Source organism: Perognathus longimembris, chromosome 5 (genome assembly GCF_023159225.1).
Source record: "Perognathus longimembris pacificus isolate PPM17 chromosome 5, ASM2315922v1, whole genome shotgun sequence".
Lineage (NCBI taxonomy): Eukaryota > Metazoa > Chordata > Mammalia > Rodentia > Heteromyidae > Perognathus > Perognathus longimembris.
In genome coordinates, this window is record NC_063165.1 from 38,715,029 (window position 1) to 38,731,644 (window position 16,616).

Sequence of the window (16,616 nt, forward strand, 5' to 3'; positions counted from 1 at the left end):
AGTTACCAGTGGAGAGCTGCATTCACAGTGACAGGGACACCTAAAGATGAGGTTGGTGTTTTCTGGTGCCATGGACTCCAAAATTTGAAAAATTTATTCACACTCTGTATGATGCTTATTTTCTATTATTACCAAGAGATTCACCTTGCCTACAATGCAAGTTCTGTATTAACTTGAGTTTCCCTAGGATTAAGAACTAACTCCAGTATAGGCAATTAATTTTGCAGATGATGTCAAGAATGTCAGAAGAGTAATAGGGAAATGAGACAAGAAAAGGAAAGCTGCTAATGGAACTGTGAAGCTAACCACCATGCCATGTGACTAGAGCTTAGTCTTGCAGAGAAATGCTTGTCAATATGGAACAAGCAAAGGTTAGAGTGTTGTGTCCACAGGCCAAATATGTGCAAGAAGATAAAGAAAATGTTTTCCTTTAGTTTCCAGAATTGATATAGCCCTATTGACATCAAAAGAAGAGCCAAGTGGGACCAATTTTAAATTTCTAAACTCCAGAATTATGTTGTAATAAACCAATGTAACACTAGGGCAGTAAAGTTGACAATTGGACATTAGCCAAGAAAAGACTAAGGAGGAGTAAAAGTAGGGACTGGCAGTCTGCTGCTAGGATAAATGAGGTTTCTAAAACAAACATCTTGCTTGTTGTATATCATATTGACTACATGACAAATTTTACCTCCTTCTTCCTTTTCCTATCAAGCCTATACTGTTCTTTTATTTATTTTTATAATGTTCCTTTAGATCTCATATAAATATCCATCTCTTTTGCTTCAAATCCTATACACTTATCCATCACTTTTGTGAAAGCTTTCTACCTTCAGCAGGCAGAAGTACTCCCATATGTAATATATCATGTGTGATAATTTAGGACCACAAGACATATTTGTTCAATAAATGACCTTTTATTTCTAAATCTTAGTTTCCATCTCAGATGGAGATGACATTTTGCAATAACTCATACCTCCTATAGAATCACAGAGGTCTTGATATCACATGCCACATGTTTCTATCTACTTTTGTTATTTTCACAACAGCAGCTTTACCAAGAAGTAGCTCACCAAATGGAGACTTCTCTGTATTCTCAATATCTTCTGCTTTAATTAGCCTGACAGTATTTCCTATCACGGAAAGGTAATACTGGGAAACAGAAACCAAAAACAATCTAATTAGTAGTTGGAAACATTTAAGAAACTATCCCAAACATCTGTAAAACACAGAGGCTCTCTATGAAATGAACATTCACTTATCTGTTTAAAGTTCTGTATTGCTAACAGCAGTCAGGCAAGTAGAATGCAAGAAGGTATAGACTTCATCCTTTTTTTTTTTTTGCTTGTTTCTACAACCTTTATAACAGTAACAATGCAGAGAACAGATGTTCCACTTGCAGTATGCAGTATATTTTGGGCAAGTAGGGCAGAAGGGTGACTAATGTGCACTGTAATGACATTATAAGTGACTCACTGGAGTGCAATTATCAGAGTTGCCACATGCTTGGTTTATGATTAGGTTAATCAGATCCTTAGCTGATTTCTCTCTGTGTCTTCCTCAGATAAACTCCAACACTTCATTCTCTTGCCTGGGGACCCTGCCCATAGGTTTTATTTCCATTTCTCTCTTGGCTAAATTTTAGATTATTTTTTCTTTCTGAAAGTTACCTTTTTTTTTTTTAATTTTCCAACTGAATCACTGTGTATAAGTTAAACAATGCTGAATTTCCAAAGTTTTCTACATCTTAGCAATCAGGAATCTGTCAGAGAGCACATTATTTTTCTTTTCTTTCTTTTTTTTTTTTTTTTTGGCCTGTCCTGGGCCTTGGACTCAGGGCCTGAGTACTGTCCCTGGCTTCTTTTTGCTCAAGGCTAGCACTCTGCCACTTGAGCCACAGAGCCACTTCTGGCTGTTTTCTACATATGTGGTGCTGGGGAATCGAACCTAGGGCTTCATGTATATGAGTCAAGCACTCTTGCCACTAGGCCATATTCCCAGCCCCACATTATTTTTCTTTATTACGTTTCTTATTTACTCTGACAATTTCTTGTCATTCGAATACTTGGGGAGTTGGTGGTGTTAATTCTTCACATCAAAATAGTCATCAAGGGCTGGGGATATGGCCTAGTGGCAAGAGTGCCTGCTTCATATACATGAGGCCCTGGGTTTGATTCCCCAGCACCACATATACAGAAAATGGCCAGAAGTGGCGCTGTGACTCAAGTGGCAGAGTGCTTGCCTTGAGCAAAAAGAAGCCAGGGACAGTGCTCAGGCCTTGAGTCCAAGCCCCAGGACTGGCCAAAAAAAAAAAAAAAAAAAAAAAAAATAGTCATCACATAGGCAGTTTCTGGCACCTGTCAATTTGCAAATACTACAGTCTAGTAGTTTTGGGGGACACACTACTATGAAATAATATCAGAGAGGCAATTGAAGCACAACCTTCAGAATCTATTTAAATTTCCTATTTCTATATGAAATCAAACTTAACACTTTACCTTCTTGCCACACAATTCTGATCATTTCAACTCTCTATTAATTTTTTTAAATGGACCTCTATTGTCAGAAAGAATCTTATTTTTCTAAACATAGCATAGTAGCAGACTGTGGTGTTATTTTACTTCATTCCCATCTATGGGTGTTCTTGTCTTATACCTCTCCTTTCTCTTAAGTGGAGGTAGAATTTGTGCTTTCCTCCTAATCACAGGACTGTAGTAGAAGTGTTGGCATGGTGTTGTTCTGACTGCTGTAGTTTGTTAGTATAATCATTGTAGAAACACTTCTTGGTTCCTTGATGAGGTGACTGTAACAAGGAAGGTCATTGTGATGCTTGCTTCTGAGCTGAGAGTATTTTCCACTGGTTACTCAACATGATCAATAATTTCTATTTCCACCATTGCAGAGAACTGAGTATTGTATACCTCCACAGATGAGACAATGTTGAAGAATGTAACTTGCTGACTTCTTAATTGCAGCTGGTAGGACCTTAAATACACATTTCAGTTAATCTGTGCTGAGATACCTGACCCACAGAAATGATAAGATCATCAACTTTTTATTCTGTATCCCTACTTTTGTGGTAATACATCTATATAAAAGCAATACAACAATCAAAGAATAGAATAAAAATTTTGTAGTTCCTTTTTTTAGCTTCTGGCTACAGTCATGTACACACTGTACATTGTTGTCACAAAAGACTATTCTCAAAATAATTTTCTGTTTTCAAAATGTGGATACCAAGTAACTCACTATTGTACTATTATCTTCTCTCTAATGGGGAATAATCATACCTTGAAAAGTTTTTGTGAATATTAAATTATGTAACATAGGGGAACAAGTAATATTACTTTTGTTAACACATCAGGCAGTACCATAAGCATCAATTTCACTTTCTTTTCACATCTTGTCTTTTTTTCAACAGTCATTTTAACCCAATCTCTGATTATCCTGTTTTTCCTTTCTTTCTAGGATGTTCTTCATACTCCTCCTTCCCCTCGTTTTAATACGAGCACACGAATTCAGTGCTCTGTTAAACATATCTCCACATCAATCATAATTTCACTCTAACGTCTCCATTTAAACTTAAGATAGAATAAAAGATGCAGCACAAAATACTACAAATAGGCTTCTAAAGGCAAGAAGATGTGTTTATGTGAACAACTAAATGTAACTAAATGTAACTCAGATGCTCCTCAGTGGAAGGATGGATCAAGAAAATGTGGTGTATATATATACACAATGGAATTCTATGCTTCCATCAGAAAGAATGGCATGGCCCCATTCTTAAATGGAAAATGGAAAGACTTAAAAAAATATTATATTAAGCAAAGTAAGCCAAACCAGAAAACCACAGGGAGCACAGTTTCCCTAATTTGTAGTAACTAGAAAGACTAGTATATTCTTAGCAGAGGACAGCAAAAACTCAAGAGCTGTGTGCATATAATCATATATAATGATGTTTATCAAAATGAACTCCAAGAAATGGAAACAAGAGGGTTTTCTTTAGTGTACTATTTGCAATTATTTTTTCTTTGTTTCTTTTTTCTTTTATGCTTTGGCTTATTCCCTGATGTCACTGTTTTTATTTCTGTATTCATTGCCTATTACATAAGTTTATCAGATTTAGAGAAGGAAAAAAGAACCAGAGAAATGGTGAGACAAAAGGTGAACCAATTCAACAGTGATGCTCACTAGACACTAGGTTGGAAATAAACATTACAAGTTGGGCGGATTGGGGGGTCAGGAGGGGAACAAGTGGAAGAAAATGAGGAAGGGGTAAACACTGTTCAAAAAGAAATGTACTCATTACCTTAGGTAACTGTAACCTGTCTGTACATCACCAAATAACATTTAAATTTAAACAATTCTATTTATACTCGGTTTGTGAAACATAGTTTTCCTCACCTTTCTCCTGACACTTAGTGTCATCATTGGTATCAATTCTGGTGAAACGCTGGGTACCAGTTGGAGATCTGAGACTTTGGTCACTTACTCTCTAGTGTTCAGCCATATTTTTTTTCTTTTAAAAATTTATTTATTGTCACAGTGATGTACACAAGGGTTAAAGTTTCATATGTAAGGCAGTGAGTACATTTCTTATCCAACTTATTATATCCTCCCTCATTTTTCTCCCATCCTCCTCAGTCTCCCCCGCCCAAGTTGTACAGTTGGTTTACAGCGTACAGTTTTGTAAGTATTGTTGTTGCATTGATTCACGTTTTACCCTTTCTCTCTCCATTTTGATGGTTCCCTTACTTTCCCTACTGATAAATGTATATACAATACCCAGGGTGCCAAAATCAGTTATGGTGACATCAGGGGTAAAACTATGGGGAAGAAAGACCAAAGAAAATGGCATAATTTTACATGGTACATTGAACCTAACAACAACACTGATAAACCACTTATTTCCAGACATAGTTTTCCTTACTGCCTCATTTTTCTCACTAGTTAGCTATACTGAAGAGGTACCGATGATGAGGTCTGAACATGTTACTGAAAATTTAAGAATAGTACAGGCAGAGAACATCAGTGAGCCTAGCACAGATAAGGAAAGTATGGAGAACATTTTGTTATCCAGTCACCAAATCCTTACTGTAGACATTCATAAAGTTCACAATGCTTTTCACCTTGCTTTATGGCTGTTGATTTTGTTCCTGTGATGTATGCATAGTATTTCCTCTCTCAGACAGATAGAGTGAAGCTTGTTTAATCTACCTTGTATCTGAAAGAAAAAGGAGACAAAATGTCATTTCTAGTGTCAAAATATCCCATGAATAAAAGTAGAACATACTGTTTTTGATTTTCTTTACATTTCATTTTCCTCTTACAGTTGTTACCTTAAAAGTTTGTTAACAGGGCTGGGGATATAGCCTAGTGGCAAGAGTGCCTGCCTCGGATACACGAGGCCCTAGGTTCGATTCCCCAGCACCACATATACAGAAAACGGCCAGAAGCGGCACTGTGGCTCAAGTGGCAGAGTGCTAGCCTTGAGCGGGAAGAAGCCAGGGACAGTGCTCAGGCCCTGAGTCCAAGGCCCAGGACTGGCCAAAAAAAAAAAAAAAAAAAGTTTGTTAACACTTAAAATGATCATATTTAAAATCTTCCCATCCCCCTTTTTTTGTGCCCATTCTTGGGGGTTTGAACTCAGAGCCTGGGTGCTGCCCTTCAGCTTTTGTGCTCAAGGCTAGCATCTATCACTAGAGCCACAGCTCCACTTCCAGCTTTTTAATGTTTAATTGGAGCTAGAGTGTCATGGACTTTCCTGCCATGATCCTCAGCTCTCAGCCTCCTGCATAGCTAGGATTCACATTTTCCTGTTTTATACCTCTAACCAGCTGATAGTGTATCCTGAGATTTCTACAAGGTCCTTGTTAGACTAATAGTTTTCAAAGAGAGAGATTAGCTGTATAGAGAAAACAAGAGTCTCTTATTTTTTGACTCACAAACTTTTTTTTCACAATCATATTTTATTTTGTTTGCATAATTTGCATTTGGGGACAATCTGTTTTATAGTACCAGAGTGCCTTGTTTCATAAATTTTGCACGTGTGTATGCACTGATTTGAGTGGCTGTCTGCAGTGACAGGAGTGAAGACATTCCACAGCATGTTCAGTTGTTCCCAGGGGCTTTCTAGGATGTTGCTACAATTCTGTAGCCTGTAATTTGGTTATTTATCTCCTTTTCTTTTGTTAATGTACAAATAACTCAATCACAGTTTTTTTTTATACATGTTCAGTGTTTTGACTGCTGTGGTTGTTACTTGTCTGGTTATATTAGTTTCATCGACTGGGAACACACTTGAAATATTAAACTTCAAGGGGAATAAAGGAGAGGAGACAAAGAAGGCTATGTCTTGATTAAGTTAAAGAATATAAAGTGTAGTATAATTAAATTTCTTATCATACTATTGTTACCTTGTATAGTTAATTTGAAATTGTGAGTGGAAATCTATTATTAATACAATTTACCAGACCCTCTTATCTATTCTAGGTAGTGCCATGATCATTTAAGGAAGGCATAGTTTTATTTTAAGTTCAACTATAGAATATTTGAAAAATTTAAGAATATATATTAATTCAATTATATTTAAACAAACTGTACATATACTATTTCTGATTTTTAATCATCCTTCAGAACAAAAAAATGTGCTCTAAAAGAATAAAAAATACCTTTGGAATTCAACTGACGTACCTTGTAATAGGTTCTGCTTTTCTCTTGGATTATGTCCTATACTTGGCACTTTTACCCACCAGGTAAAATTGACTAGAATATAAAATTCTTTTTTAATTAAAAATATTGTAAAGATGATAGAGGGGTCATAGTTACCTATGAGAGGTAATGAGAACATTTCTTTTTGAACAGTGCCATCACTTCCCTTGCTTCCCTTGCTTCCAGGTTTTTCTCTACCAATTCCCCTTCCCCAGAAGTTTTATAGTTCATTTCGAACATAGTGTTTAGTGGGTATCACTGCTGCATTAATAGAACGTAAAGTTCTTTTTTTTAACTGTATTTTTTTGTCTTTTCTTTTTTGGTACTGAGGATGCAACCCAGAACTTGCTAGGCAAACGCTTTGCCACTGAGCTATATCCCAGCCCTAGAACATAAAATTCTTAATACCAAAGTTTTTTTTCTATATTATTCCACTTACTACTAAGGATAAATTAAGTGTATTATCAAAGACAAAATTTATAGTGTTTATACTCTAGTGTATGACTGTATGTGAGAAAGTCTCTACCCAGAGGACTGAATTAAGAAAAGACATTTGGGAAAAAAGAAAATTAGAAAAATTACATAGTACATCTCCTAATATTTATGACACTTTTTTCAATGTTTAGGTACATAAAGGTAATAAATATGTTTATTTTATGACCACAAAGAATAAAAAATAGGGCCAATAAAGGATAGAAGATACATTTTACTTAACTAGTAGATTTCCTATTAAGTAGACATTGGTAACTAGGAACAAACAGAAGCAAATCAAAGACGGTACTCAAAAATCAGGTGAGGGCTGGGGATATAGCCTAGTGGCAAGAGTGCCTGCCTCGGATACACGAGGCCCTAGGTTCGATTCCCCAGCACCACATATACAGAAAACGGCCAGAAGCGGCGCTGTGGCTCAAGTGGCGGAGTGCTAGCCTTGAGCGGGAAGAAGCCAGGGACAGTGCTCAGGCCCTGAGTCCAAGGCCCAGGACTGGCCAAAAAAAAAAAAAAATCAGGTGAACTTTTAGGACTACTAAGCATTAAGAAAGTTCAAAATCTCGAGTTCCTATTGTCCTACTGCCTGGAGTTAGAAAACCAGATCTCTAATTTTCAAAACCTGATCCAGTGACTGAATGAAACTATTGCAATTTTAGATTTTTTTTTTTTTTTTTTTTTTTTTTTTTTTGCCAGTCCTGGGGTTTATACGTGGGCCTGGCCTGAGCGCTGTCCATAGCTTCTTTTTCTCAAGATTAGAACTCTACCTCTTGAGCCACAGTGGTGCCACTTCTGGCTTTTTCTGTTTATGTGGTGCTGAGGAATCGAACTCAGGGCTTTGGGCATGCTAGGCAAATACTCCACTAAGCCACATTCCCAGCCCTTTAGATTTTTTTTATTGGTAGCATTTATTATTTTTTATCATGAACGAGTGTTCAGTAAAATAGAATGTCTAGAAAAAACATTAAAGATGCCAAAAGTATGAGGAAAAAATTGCTCAAGACTCTGTCTCATGATCCACCACTGACTAGATAGGTGCCTAAATAAAAGCCACTCACCATCAACCTCTTGAGAAAATAAGAACAGGACCCAAACTAGACAATGTCCATTACTGTGTGGCCTTAAAAACTTTTTTTTAACGTAATTACTGCCTTATGTATGAAACTGTAACCCTTTGGTACATCACTTTGACAATAAATGAGTAATTATTTAAAAAATAAAATAAAAAAAAGAACTTTTCCTTTTTTTTGGCCAGTCCTGGGCCTTGGACTCAGGGCCTGAGCACTGTCCCTGGCTTCCTTTTTTCTCAAGGCTAGCACTCTGCCACTTGAGCCACAGCGCCACTTCTGGCCGTTTTCTGTATATGTCGTGTTGGGGAATCGAACCCAGGGCCTCATGTATACGAGGCAAGCTCTCTCGCCACTAGGCCATATACCCAGCCCCAAGAACTTTTCCTTTGCTCTGATAAATATTTGTTTTCCTCCTGTTTGAAAGTTTTGTTTTTGTCTCATGCTTTCTGGTAAGTATAAGAAAATGACTTAATATATGCAGAACTAAAAAAATTACATTCCTCCAAAACAAAACCACAAAGAACCAATAGCTCCCTCAAGAAGTGGGCTAAAGACTTAAAAAGAGACTTCTCTGCATGGGGATATAGCCTAGTGGCAAGAGTGCCTGCCTCGGATACACGAGGCCCTAGGTTCGATTCCCCAGCACCACATATACAGAAAACGGCCAGAAGCGGCGCTGTGGCTCAAGTGGCAGAGTGGTAGCCTTGAGTGGGAAGAAGCCAGGGACAGTGCTCAGGCCCTGAGTCCAAGGCCCAGGACTGGCCAAAAAAAAAAAAAAAAGAGAGACTTCTCTGATGAGGAAATGAGAATGGCCAAGAGACATATGAAAAACTGCTCTACATCACTGGCCATAAAAGAAATGCAAATCAAAACAACATTGAGATTCCACCTCACCCCAGTAAGAATATCCTATATCAAGAAAACTAACAATAACAAATGTTGGAGGGGATGTGGCCAAAAGGGAACCCTACTTCATTGTTGGTGGGAATGTAAGCTGGTTCAGCCACTCTGAAGTTTCCTCAGAAGGCTAAACATAGAGCTCCCCTATGACCCAGCAGTCCCACTTTTGGGTATCTACCCAAAAGACCACAAACAAGAACACACTAGAATCACCAGCACAACAATGTTCATCGCAGCACAATTTGTCATAGCTAGAATCTGGAACCAACCCAGATGCCCCTCAGTAGACGAATAGATCAGGAAAATGTGGTACATATACACAATGGAATTTTATGCCTCTCAGAAAGAATGACATTGCCCCATTTGTAAGGAAATGGAAGGACTTGGAAAAAATTATACTAAGTGAAGTGAGCCAGACCCAAAGAAACATGGACTCTATGGTCTCCCTCATAGGGAATAATTAGCACAGGTTTAGGCTAGTCACAGCAGAGAATCACAAGAGCCCAATAGCTATACCCTTATGAACACATAAGATGATGCTAAGTGAAATGAACTCCATGTTATGGAAATGATTGTTATATCACTGTTATAATTACTTTCAACATGCCATGTGAAACGGTAGCTTCTATTGTTGATGATCCTCTTGTATCCCCTTCCTGTGGTTGTACCTGCAGTATCACTGTATCTTATCTGAGTACATTGGAAACTGTATATACTGGTAATAGAACTAGGAAATTGAAAGGGAATACCAAAATCGAGAGACACAGAAGAAAATGACAAACGACTACAAAAGCAATACTTGCAAAACTGTTTGGTATAAACCAACTGAACAACTCATGTGGGGAGAGGAAAAGGGGGAGGGGGAGGGGGAATGAGGGAGGAGGTAACAAACAGTAAAAGAAATGTATCCAATGCCTAACGTATGAAACTGTAACCTCTCTGTACATCAGTTTGACAATAAAAATTTAAAAAATGACCTAATTGCTTTTTTAAAAATTTTTTAATTTTTTTTTCCTAATTGCTTTAAAATCATGTCCAATTGGATTTTATCTTTCAACTAGAGAAGAAAACCGTAATGGTAAATGTATTAGTCCAGAGAAATGGAAACTATGGGATGCATATGTTTATATGGAAAGAGATCATGTAAGAAATCTGATCATATGCTGATGGATAGTAGAGAATCTAAAATCTTCAGGGAGGTCTCATGTGCCAAAGATACAGGAAGCTGTGGTTCAAGTGTGAAGGCCACCTCATGAGGAATCTTTCTTGCTACTGTGAGGTTCATCCTTTGTTCTTCTTAAAGCTTGATAGGGTTAGATTTTATTCATACTAGGAAAGGCAATCTGCAATACTCAAAGTCCACTGATGTAGATGTTAATCTCATTCACACAAAAAAACTCCCATTGTACAATCAGGCAAAAATTTGCTCAAATATCTGAGATTGATTCAAAGTACTAAAATTAAGAAGAATTAATTTGTTTGATGCATGAAGTGAATCACTACATCAGGATTGTGTTCAGGGTAGCCTTTACCCTATGTTTCTTAGTTCTTGAAATGATTCTTAATTATGTTTATTCTTTTCCTATATTGTAACTTATCAAATTATGTTATTAGTATATACTAAGCTGCAGTTCAAGGTTATTTTTTTATGAACGTTTTCACTGGCTTGTTTTCTTTACATCACTCTAACAATATAATTGTTGGACACAAAAAGTTGTCCATTAAAACCAAACTTAACATTTAAACTTTTTGAGGTCATTTTTTTTATTATTTTTAAACATTTTGGGGGGGGTTGGGGTGGAAGGAGAGTACGAGGAGCAAATCAGGGAAGGGCTCATGCTGCACAAATGCCTCTACATTGAACAATACTACCCCTGGTGGGTAGTTAGGTTGCTGAGGTCTGTGCTGTTCACTATGGCCAATGATCAGTGCCTTTGAGTAACAGATATCTCATTTTAACATTAACAGTATGGTTTAAAATATTCCGTCAAATGTGCTAGAAATGTGGCTTACTGGTAGAGTATTTGCTAAGCATGCATGAGGGCCTGGGTTTGATTCCTTGGTACCACATAAAACCAAAAAAACAATCACATCAAAATGTCTCTATAACTTATTACAGTTACAAGAAACACTTAAAGTCTTACTTCATACAGCAAAATAGATGCAACTAGTAGTTATTATTGACATTGGCTAGTTTCATTAAAATATCAGTCGTAAACAGATCTATAAGAAATATTTAAAGTGAAGTCATTGTATAATTATTCTAAGTGCTTAGTTGTTAAGTGATCACTTTGGAAGATGTTAGTGAGCAATTTCTTCAGGAATATATCTCTATGATTTGGCAGAATATAATTATCAGATGTATATTATGACATTAAGAGGTAATCAATACTTTTACTGCAGATATATTTCACCTAACCCTCTGAGAAATTATGGAAAGGTCAAAAGTGTGAAACAAGGTGAATTAAAATGGTTTATCCTTGTCTACTTACAAATATTCATGCCAAACAACTATTTGAGGTAGTAAATAAATTTATAAATTCTAGACTTCTCTTCTTCTCTTTTCCCATTTCATTAGAAAATATATTTAAAGTATTTTAAATTAATGACTGATTTGAAATAATTATCAGTACCACTACAAATCCTGCCTTATTTTAACACTCAACATTTTTGCCTAAATATTGATTACTCGTTTAGATTTTTTAACATACTTTTATAGAACCTATTACTCCTGTTCCCAAATATTTTCCTCCCATTGTTTTTACATCACAAGCACAGATATCAACAGATTTTGGCAACTAAAATAATAATAATAATAATATTAGTAGTAATAATTATTATTATTACCAAGCACCTTAACTAAAGCTTTGTGCTTGCTTAGGTGGCATGATACTGAATCAGCTTTGTTTTCCACGTGTTCCTTTTAGAAAAGGGTCTCACATTCCACCCAAACACATACCTGGGCCTTGAGCTGCCTGTTTATAGGCTTCCTATCTTCACTGAGATGACCAGCAAGTGTGACTGTGTACAACTTTCTTTCATGGGGATGGAGTCCTATGGACTTTTCTTCTTGCAGTGGTCTGGTACTTGTTCTCTTCCAATATCAGCCTACCTCTTGTGTAACTTGAGATAATAGGCATGTACCTTTGTACCCAGTGATGAGTAGAGAAGGGGTCTTGGAAAGTTTTCTTTTTAGGTCCACCTTGAGCTGTTAGCATCCCTTTCTCAACTTCTCACCTCAGGTACTAGGATTACCGGCATAATATGTATGCACCTGGCTTGAGAACTAATCTTTTTGATAATATAAGTTCTTTCTTTTTAAAAATTGTTATCGTTAAGTAGTTGTGCAAAGGAATTGTCATTTGTAAAGCAATTTATTTATACATTATCTTGATTGTGAAAGTTCTAAAAATACATGTTCAGACACTTACCATAATGGTGAAGATTTCTGTATAACATGACAAGAACATAATAACTGTGTGTGAGACTAGAAGAGTTGATGTATCTACACCATTTATTTTCAATCCTGTCTGAATTTTACATTTGTCTAGGGAGTTCTGCTTTGTTTTTTAAAGAGATGAACAAGTTCCAACTAGAGGTTTTTGTTTAATTTGTGGACTAAGGTTCAGGAGTCAGAATCATAAAATCCACATCCCTAGTGGTCCTAGTGTACAACTTAGATGAAGAAGTACAATCTGTACTCTTACCAACTGTAAAAAATTTATAGTATGTCAACCTTCAAACAAAGAAATTGAATGCACATTCTTCTTATGTCATGCTCTATGGATATTATTTTAGAATTTTCTTATAATTTTATTTTCTTAGTGGTTTATTTCCCCAACATATACATTCTTCTATCTATCTATCTATCTATCTATCTATCTATCTATCTATGGAACTAACTATTATTTTTCTGTTCATTTTATTTGAATTAAATTTTGTTGTTTGGTAGGCTTGGTACATTTTTCAAAACAGGAAACCCAAAGGGACTCAGGAAAGTTTACCTACTGAAATTAAATCCAAAGAAAATATTCACCATAATATCAAGCATAAGACTACCTTCACATAGTATGACTGAGCAGAATTTCTGGACAAGTGCTTTTGATCTTGTACCCAGGTCACCATGTTGTAAACAACAGTTAGGGCAGGGACAGAAAATTTAAAGATATGTACAATTTTATTTCATCTTGATTACCTTGAACTTATTCAATATTAACTTTTCTTTTAATATTGACTAATTCTTAAGAAGAAATCCTGACTGGAGAAAGATGGCGCCGAAAGAATAGGGAGGCACCCCGACTCGCAACAACTGAATAGCGAGCTGGGAACTCCAACACCCAACACCCCATCAAGAACCCAGAAAAACCAGCAGCCAGAAGCAGTGGAGAAACGCAGGAAAACAAAAAGGAGCAAAAAAGAAGAACCAAAAACCTACACGGAGCCAGAGATTCACCGGGGCACCCTCCCCCGACCAGCCAACCCTGGCCCAAACAGGGTCAGGCTGGGAAAGGGGAACCCGGCGATCGGCAGACAGGCTGCCAGGAGCGCAGAATTCATATAGCGGGAGACCCCACGGACACAAGGCAGGGTGCGGACCAAGACACACACCGGCAGCGACGAGAAGTTCGGGTCCACACCGGGTTCGGACAAGGGAACCCAGCGCGGCAGAAAGAGGGAACGGGGATGCCACCACGACACTTCGCCAACCCATGAAGGGCCAACAGCTGCGCGGGACACACACACAAAGCAGCAAAAGTGAGTTCCCCATAATCCCTTCCCCCAACGGGAGACCCAAGCCCGAAAAGAAGCTAGGTCTCCCTCCCTCCCCCTCCCCACTCCCGAGGGAACAAAGAACCCCCAAATCAGGCGGGAAGCTCCCATCAGGCTCTGGGAAGCCAGTTTAGCAGGGGAAGGGCAGAACAGCCTCAAGCCCCCAAAGTTTCCTGAACTGGCAGAACCGGCCCCGTCCCCTTCCCAACAGGGGCCGGGGGACAGCCGGCAGGGCAAGCCCCACCCGAGGTGCCTGGACCTTGCGGACTCTTACAACTAAAATCACAGGCGCTGGTGGGCAATACCAGCCCAGCAGGGTCACCTGAGCCTGATCTCGTTCCCCCCCTCGCAGCGGAGGCGAGGTCTGAGGGTGCCAAGCCACACCCGGACAGTCGATCCCACTGGGCCCCACACATACTGCCTCCTGCAACGGGCTCGCAGGAGGGCGCAAGCACAACCCAACAACCAAGGGCTCGCTCTGGGAGGCATATCCCGCTAAAGTGCCTGTTGTAGGGGACTCACAGTGCACAGGAGGGCGGGGCCCCCGGCAAAAGCGCCCGCTCTGGTAGGCGTGCCCTACACTGGTGGGCAGGGCCACAGCCACAGCACCTGCTGCCGTAGACACACCTACACAGAAGGGAGGGAAGATCTACACAGACCTCCAGATGCGCAAATCACAAAGAAACATAACTCAGTTCATCAAAGGACAAGCCAACTCGCCAGCTCCAAAAAGCAGCATGACTGAAGAGGAGATGGAGGCTAAAAAAGCAAATGAGGCCATGTTAACAGGAATGATTGAAAGCGTCAGAAATGAAATCAGAAAACAATTCCAGGAGTTTAGAGCGGAAATCTGGAAGGACACCCAGGAAGCCAAGAAAGAAATGGAAGCAAAAATGGATACAATGCAAGCCGCCTTTAAAGAAAATCTCCACATCCTGAGAATTGAAATGCATGAAAAAATAGATTTAAAATACAACTCTTTAAAGGAAGAAATTTCCACGATCACAGCTGATATGAAAACCATGAATAGCTCTCTGACATCCATAAACTCCGCAATTGAAACCATAACACAAAGAGTGGACCATATAGAATCCAGAATCTCTCGCCTGGACGATGAAGCAGCTGACAACAACCAGAAAATGACCACACTCCAAGAAAAGGTGAAGCTTCAGGGAAGATTAATCCAGGAACTAATGGACAAAGACAAGAGATATAATCTGGGCATAATTGGAATAGAAGAAGGAGCCGAATATCAGAACAGAGGGCTTAATCATGTTCTCAATAAGGTTATTGCAGAAAACATCCTCAATCTCACAGGGGACCCCATCCAGGTAACCGAAGCCTATAGGACACCTGGCAGGCCAGACCCCAGGAAAACCACCCCAAGGCACATAATATTCAAGACTACAGACCTCAAGATTAAAGAGCAAATTCTGAATTCAGCCAAAGCGAAGAAGGAAACTTTTTTCCAATGGGAAGAGGATTCGAATAACATCCGACTTATCCACACAAACTTACCAAGCTCGAAGTGAATGGAAGAACACCATCCAAGCACTTCAGAATAACAATTTACAACCTCGGATCAAATATCCAGCGAAATTGGAGTTCACATTCGAAGGGAGAACCAGATCTTTCCACACCAAAGAGGAGCTAAAGGAGTATGTGAATAAAAAACCAGCCCTACAGCGAATATTAAGAGGGGAAGCCCACCCAACAGAGATCGTAAAAGACACACAGACAGAATCAGAAAGAAACTTCAATAGCCAAAGTCCAGCAGAAAGACCAGCTCACTAAAGACAAGAAGAAAAAAACAAAAACAGGAAAAAACAGCCCAACAAGAAAATGGAAGGAGAAAAAACACCCTTATCCTTGATCTCTTTAAATATAAATGGCTTAAACTCCCTGATTAAGAGGAGCAGACTGGCAGAATGGATCCGCAAACAAAAAGTTGACATCTGCTGTCTACAAGAGACCCACCTTACAGCAAGGGACAAAAACAGGCTTCGAATGAAAGGATGGAGTAAGATCTACCAAGCAAATGCACCCACCAAAATGGCAGGTGTAGCCATTCTGATCTCAGACAAGCTGGACTTCTCTTTAAAGTCCACTCAAAAAGACAAAGAAGGACACTGCATATTAATACAAGGAAAAATCCAGAATCAAGACATCACGGTGATAAATGTATACTCACCGAACAAAAGAGGCCCGACATATGTCAAGTAAATTCTCACAGAATTACAGAGCAAGATAGATGCAAACACAATCATAGTGGGTGACTTTAATACTCCTCTCTCTCCAAGAGACAGATCCAACACCCAGAGGATTAGTAAGAGAGCTGAGGACCCAAATAACACCATTTCCCAAATGGATCTAACAGACCTATATAGAACCTTTCACCCTACAGAGACCCAATACACCTTCTTTTCAGCAGCCCATGGATCATATTCCAAAATAGACCACGTCATAGCCAACACAAAGAACCTCAGCAAATACAAAAGTATTGACATCATCCCATGTATCAATGAATTCATAAGCCACAATGAAAAAGAAAACACATCACAAAGAAACCTATGGGACACAGCTAAGGCAGTACTGAGGGGCAAGATCATTGCACTCAGCACCCACATTAAAAGAATGGAAGCAGAGCAGGTGAATACCCTCACAATGAAACTAAAACAA